At 39.3% G+C, this 7,105-nt stretch overlaps 1 long non-coding RNA gene across 1 annotated transcript in view; it reads right to left on the bottom strand.

The window, feature by feature from the left end:
- Window positions 1–3,179: 3,179 nt before the first annotated feature.
- The window catches only part of LOC141544475 (uncharacterized), a 15,412-nt gene continuing 11,486 nt past the window's right edge, over window positions 3,180–7,105 (bottom strand). The window contains exon 3 of the long non-coding RNA XR_012482610.1: window positions 3,180–3,572. This is a non-coding gene — a long non-coding RNA (uncharacterized LOC141544475). The remainder of the gene's footprint in view (window positions 3,573–7,105) is intronic.

Raw genomic sequence — 7,105 nt, 5'->3', positions numbered from 1 at the left:
AGGCTCAGCACGGCTAAGGAACTTGCCTGAAGCTCCATAGGGTCATCTGCACCCAGAGAGGAGATTATATCTTGGGGTGGGTGGTACTGGTCAATCAGATCAAAAGAAGCAGGCCATTGGGGAAGTATGAAAACTAAGACTAGACCTGAAGGTGTGATAATTAAGAGAAGTGGGCAGAGGGCAGCATCAGCTGGTAGGAGACTGGAAGCAGAGCAGATTGCATCAAGAGTTAGAGGATTTAGAGGGAAGCAAGCTGAGGCAGCAATTATGGAAGCTGGAGTTAAGCTGAAAAAGCTGAGAGATGAGGATGATAGCCCGAGGGCATTGATAGGTCTAGTGAAGTGTTTTATTTTTGGTTTGGATGGAGAGAATCAGGCATACTTGGAGGCAGCATGCTAGGAAACCACAGATAAGAAAGGTCAGAGATTGGGGAGAGGGATGACTCAGGATGTAATTTGCTGTAGAAGAAAGAATGAATTCATGACAAAAAAAATGTCTGATAGGAGAGGTGGAAATTGATTCCAGAGAAGGATGTAGCATTGATCCATCAGCCTCTAAGAGAGCAGGGGCAGAGTAGGGGAGGGGGGCATGAACACTAGCCAGAGCTCCTGTAGCCTTCAGCAGAAATGAGAAGAGTCAGAAAAACTTGCTGATTGCCCCCAGTTGTTATTTCCCTCCCCTTGCCCTTCTTTCTTTGGATTTATTTTTCACGTACCTTGACTCCACTTGAGGGCATGGTTTGCCTCCCCAGGAAACCGTAGGTCCCCTTGAGGATGGGCATTAGTTCTCATTTTGTGATTCTCTCCTTGGCCCCTAGCACAGTTGATTGATTGCTCTAAAGTGGGCACTCAAAGGGTTGCTATCCAAGCCTTTCTTCTCCTCTTGCCTGGCTTCTGTGTTTAGAGCACGGCAGCCTGGGTGTAGGTGTTTGCTTTTCAAACCCCACACTCGTGAGAGGGTGGATGGAAACTCGGCTCCCAAGGAGGCCCAGCCTGTCACAGGGTTGAGAAATAGGCTGTTGCTGTTGGAATGGAGGAGGCCTCAGCTGCAATGCAATTGTTGGATTTCACAACCAGCAGTTTGTGAAAACTCCACCAGGCGCTGCTCAGGTGGCAACTGCTCATTCCGCCTGCTGCTTGGCAGGATCTCTTATACTTCCTGTCTGGGTAGTACCTGTCACTACTCTGGGTTCTTCTGACAAAATCTTCAAGAGGTCCGCTCTGGCCTGGGATGGGACACTGGAAGATGCTGCCAGGGCAGGTCAGTGAAGGACTTTATAAAGCAAAACATAGACTATTTTCCAACATAAGTGATAGGGAAAGTCTAATGACCTTAAGACAGAGGCAACTTTACTCTGAAGACTTTAGTGTGAGTCTTGATTATATTAGTGAGAGGCAACGTGGGTTAGTGGTTAGGACATATGATATGAGTGTGGAAGACATCTCTCTGATATTTCTTAAGTGGCAAGTGAATTAACCTCTCTGTGCTCCACTTTGCTTACATGTAAAATGAGAAGATTTGACTCAATGAGCCCTAAAGTTCCTCTAGTTTTATATCAATGATCTAACAGCACATCCTTCCTGTAGTGGACCTATGATAACTTTGGTTGCTCAAATTTATTAAATGATCTGGGGAAGTCCGAGGTGAATGAAAGATGCTCTATTTAGAGAAGGCTTCATCAATGAGGCTCAATGAGTGGAAGGAAGGGAGAGAGATGAGAACAAGGGAGGAAAATGAAAAGAGGGAAGGCAGAAAATGCAATGGAGAATGCTTTGTAATAATGGAAGAAAACTCAAGAGAAGGTCCTTGCTGAGGATTATTGGAAAGTAAGACTTGGAAGAACGAGGTGTGGACTGATAGGATGTCATACAAAGAGAGGAATATTTGCTTGGTTGGGAGGATGGGAAGAATAGAAAGAAAGGTTTTATTTATTGAAAAATGAAATAATAAAAGAAGCCAAGATAGCAATCAAGAAACCAAAGAGTTCCCAGATTTTACTAGGGAACTAAGATCAGGACACCTGGATGCAAAGTCAAAGTCTTTACAATATTACACACTAAGAGTGAATCATGTAGAAAGCCTTGGTTGACATATGCTCCCAGACACATTGTCTCTGTGACTATGGACAAATCACCTGACTTCCATGTGTTTCCCTTCCTCGACTTTAAAAAGACAGTGATAATATTAGGGTGTTTTGAGAATCATGAGATAATATTTGAGATATTATTTTTAAAAATAATTTGAGATAATATTTGTAAAAAGATAAAAAAAATTACTTAGCACAGTGTCAAGCAAGGAGTTGGGGCTCTAAAAATGCTGACTCCCATGTCTTTCACTTTTCCAGTCTATTATGCATATTTCTGCTACATCAGTATTTCTAAATCTCTGCTTTGGTTATGAATGGCTCCCTATTGTCTAGCAAACCAATGCTAGGTTCTCACCTTGGCATTCAAAGTCATTGTGGATATGGTCCCAATTTGATTTTCAAACTTTTTTTTTTATAATTCCCTTTCAATGTTTGAATCAAAGGAGGGTACCAGCCCAATCATCTTTGAATCCCCCTGTCTAGACCTAATCTCATTCCAGGCTGCACTCATTGATCATTCCAGTATCTGTCTTACTGTATCAACCATGTGGTTCACCTTTCAGTGGGATTCTATCCTTACTCCCTTGGTTTCTTCCCATTAGTCTTGCTTCAAACAAGTATCTCTGGCAGTAGAAATCCTTTTCATCCTTCAAGGCCAAGTTCAGATGGCGTTTCCTTTCATGAAATTTCATCTAAATCTTCCCTCATTCTATTGCCACTCCCCAACTCCTCAAAAGAGGGTGATCTTGCATTCCCAAATTTTTATAGTATTTTTCTGGCTTTCCCTTTTGCCAAAATAAATGCTCTCAAATGTTATTCACTGAGTAATTCCTGCTCCCTATTTCTCCTTAATTAATCCCACCTCTTAAAACTGCCTTGTATTTCTATATTTTATTTTTAAATTCTTGTGTGTAGATAATATATCCCCAAAGAGGGGGAAAAGTAAGGTCTTTGGGAACATGGAAACTTTCATTTTGCCTTTGGAGACATAGTGCTTTCCAATTAACAGGGACTGAAATAGTATGTGTTGATAGATTTCAGGGGAGTATGTAAACTTAAATGGGAAAAAAATCATATCTTTATTTTCACTGACTTCGTTCTGAATTTTTTTAATTATTAAAAAATAATTTTGAGAAGGACTCCAGAGGCTTCCCCAGATTGTCAGAAAGAGTGCACATCACACACACACACACACACACACACACACACACACACACACACAAAGGATGAGAATCTTGAGATATTAAAATGCCTTCCATTTATAGATGAGGAAATTGTTGCCATACATGGGAATTGACTGTACCAGCTCACCGCTGTTGGGGACTGAGTATGCTGGCTGGTGCTAGGGGTGGAGTCAGGAAGATCTGTGTTAGAATCTTGCTTCAAGCATTCATTAGCCATGTTATCTTGAGAAATTCACAGGACTCTTTGTTTCACTCTCTTCTTATGAAAAATAAGGATGATAATAGCACCTGCATGAACTTTTCTATGAGAATCAAATGAGAAAAATATCAGTAACAGTCTCGGCAAACTTTAAAGTACTATATAAATAATGGCAATTAGTATTAGCGCTAATTAGTACTGTCATTATTAATGATAACAATGATAATTGCCCAGGGTCTCAGAGAAGACTAGCTGTCCAGTTAGAATTTGAAGCCAAGGACTCCAAATCTGAGTCCCTTTCCCCATGTCCTAGAAATATACTTTGCCCATCCAGCCCAGTGAGGGGATGATGGGAAAGGGGGAAAGTGAGCCAGTCACTGAGAAAAGGCAAAGGAGAGCACAGGGACAGCAGGATTTTTGCACAGAAAGCAACAAAAGGATTATATTGGAGCAGCTTCCAGGCCCATAAGCACAATGGCAAGGGCCAAGAGGGCAGAGATGAGTTGCTATCTGTATCAGTGGGAGTAACCATTTTGGTGGAAATAGCAAAAGCTGTGGAAATAATTTATGGTTCCCTATTCCCCTGACTCCACTTGCAAGTGGATCAACCTTTCTTCTCTTGTGTAAAAGATCATTACATCACAGGCTCTCTCCCCTGTCATAACAAGGATAAATTCTGCCCTCATCTTCTTGATGTCAACCATGCTGATGTCAAACAAGTTGCGTGTCAGTATTTTATGGAAATAGTCAACCTCAAAAGCAATTTTTAGATTTGTCATTCAGGGCAGATGTAGTCACTAAATTCAGGTCAGGCCAATGGAGGAAAAGCGTCACTGATTTTGTAAAAATACCTTTGACAATTCCTTACCTTTAAACTAAAGTGTGAGACTCATTACTGTGTTTCAAGTAACCACAAAATGAGGCTCATATACTGATTGTTCTCCAGGTTTCTGACAATCTTATCAAGAGAGAAACTGAAATCATGTATGTATGGTCGTAGAATCAGAGGCTAGTAGCTGAATTAATCAATCAACTGACATTAAACATCTACTGTACAACATATTTGCACGGTGGCTGGCACATTTATGAAGTAAATATTGACTGACTGAATGAAGAATAATATTTCCTTTTGCCCATATAATATAAAGGTCAATACTTATGATTGTATATTCTAACCAAACATGCATTTATTAAACAACTTGTAGGCACACAGTACTAGAGATTCAAAGACAAATAGATGAGATGTGGGATCGAACCTTGACAATATATTAAAACTTCAGCCAGTGTGTCGAGGTGTCTCAAAAAAATGTGTAGGCTTAGACCATCCCCAAACCAAGAGGCAAAGATTTTATTATGCTGTTGGCAGCAGGTTAAGTTCCAAATGGGAATTTAGTGGGAATGGGAATTAACAAAGGGAAAAAAACAAGGTTGAAGTTCCCCAACAGAACTCTGAATTAGCAATGGCAAAGATGCCATAGCAAAGGAAAGACCCCATAAGAAGGGGCTATGTTCCTAATGAAGCTGTAATTGTAATACTTAGTAAGTGGGGTAAGTTTCTCCCAAAAAAGTTAATTAACAAGGGGAAAGATGCCATAAGTCAGGCAAAGTTCCTAAGAAATGTACCATTGTGATGGTTACTAAATAGATTAAATTCCTAAAAGAAGAGCTAGTAAAGTGGGGTACCAATAAATTCATTTATAGGAGAAAAATAACCTTGTGGTTGATATCTATAGGTTGGCCTGCTGGTTGGATACATCAACTATGGGGATCATGATCATTTTGTCAAGGAATTCGAGGACCCATTGCAACAAAAACCTACTGAAGGACAAGAAAGGGACCCAGTGAAGGACAAGAGAATCCTGTCAATGCTCCTCCCTGTTTGTCTCCAAAAGAAACTGTAGAATTCAACTAAGGCCCATTGTAACAAAGGACCACTTAAATTCTGCTTAAATTCAACAAAAAGGCTCCTCCAGTCAATGTCCCTCTTTTTAGTCCTCCTAACTACCAAAGACCTGGGCTCTTTTTCTGTGCTCTTATTCACCCCATCAAAACCAAACAGACAAAATAGCCCTTTCCCTTTAAGAGCTTACATTCAACTTGATCGAGGATTAAGCAATTTAGATAATTTCACATAATTTAGAAAATTGTATTAAATTAGATAGGTGATCTGTATGAGATAAATTGATGAAATGTTGCTTGGTTGCATAGTGGATAGTTTTAATTATATATCTGAATTAGAAAAACTGAATTCAAAGCTTATCTCAGACACACAAACACACACACACACACATACACACAAACACATACACATTCATAAGGAAATCTATGCGTGGAGATCACTTGGATTTAAGAACTTCTGACATAGAAGGTCTACTTACATTCTAGTAGTCACCATGATTCTCAACTTTTGGGTACAAAGATTGAGTTTTCTGAGCTGAAATTCACGACTGATATAGTAAAATCCGCCATGTTCAAAGCCTATCTGGCTTTTCTAGAGTCTGTGCTCCATCATTATGACCTTCAGTCATGGATCATATCCCTGCAATGATGAGACCTTAAAGTAAAACTTCATTGGAAGGGCCTCATGACACAACAGCAGTGCTAGTGCTCCAAATAAAAAGCTCTAAATTGGTTGAAATCTCATTCTGCTTGGAGAGGGTGGATATCATACCACCTTTTATGGTTCTCCTCATTGAAACCCTTAGCATGCCTATATAATTTTATTATTCAGTTGTTTCAGTCACATCCAGACCTTCATGATAATGTGTTTGTTTTTGGCAGAGATACTGGAATGGTTTGGGATTTCCTTTTCCTGCTCATTTTACAGATGAGAAAACTGATGCAAAAAAGATTGTGTAATTTCCCCAGGGTCATAGCTTATATGTAAGTGTCTGAAGCTGGATTTTACCTCAGTCTTCCTATCTCCAGGCCCAATGTTGTATCTGCTGTTGTATCTTACTGCCTATGGAAAAATAAAGTTAGATAATGGGACTTTAAATTGACTGGGGAACCTCAATTTTATGATAGTTGAGTGATGTTTATATTGAACCCCACTAAGCATATAGTAAGATTCACACACACACACACACACACACACACACACACACACACACACACACAATTTCACCAGTTTAAAATCCAAATTCCATTTTTATATAAAACAAAGGTTTAACTGAAGAAGCAACCTCTGTAAATGGCTTTCCCCAAACTACTTAACCAGGCGAAATATACACAGATGGCTAATTTTATTCCAACAAAGTTAATGATAATGGATTTTGTTATTAAATCTTTTCCATCATATAGCAGCTGTCTCTTCATTAAAACATATTTTAAATTCCCAATAATCTAATAACATTCTTTTGATGTGTAATTGAGGTGTTCCCAGCCATGTCAAGGATATCTTTGGTCTAGAAGTTTTCATTCAGGTTGTCTGCTGCTCACAGATCTCTGCTCTCATAAAATATTTTCATTTATTGGCAATAGATGATAGCAAAACTAATGAATAACCCAATTTAAGTCAAGTGGAGACATTTATTAAATGTTCACTTCAGGTCCATCATTGTGCTAACCCTAGAGATAAATAGAGATTTAGATATTTAGATATCTATTTAGATAGATAATAGATGGATGGATGCA

The sequence above is a fragment of the Sminthopsis crassicaudata genome, chromosome 5 (genome assembly GCF_048593235.1).
Source record: "Sminthopsis crassicaudata isolate SCR6 chromosome 5, ASM4859323v1, whole genome shotgun sequence".
Lineage (NCBI taxonomy): Eukaryota > Metazoa > Chordata > Mammalia > Dasyuromorphia > Dasyuridae > Sminthopsis > Sminthopsis crassicaudata.
The sequence above is the reverse complement of the archived record's forward strand: the minus strand, read 5'-3'. Positions and strand labels throughout refer to the sequence as shown.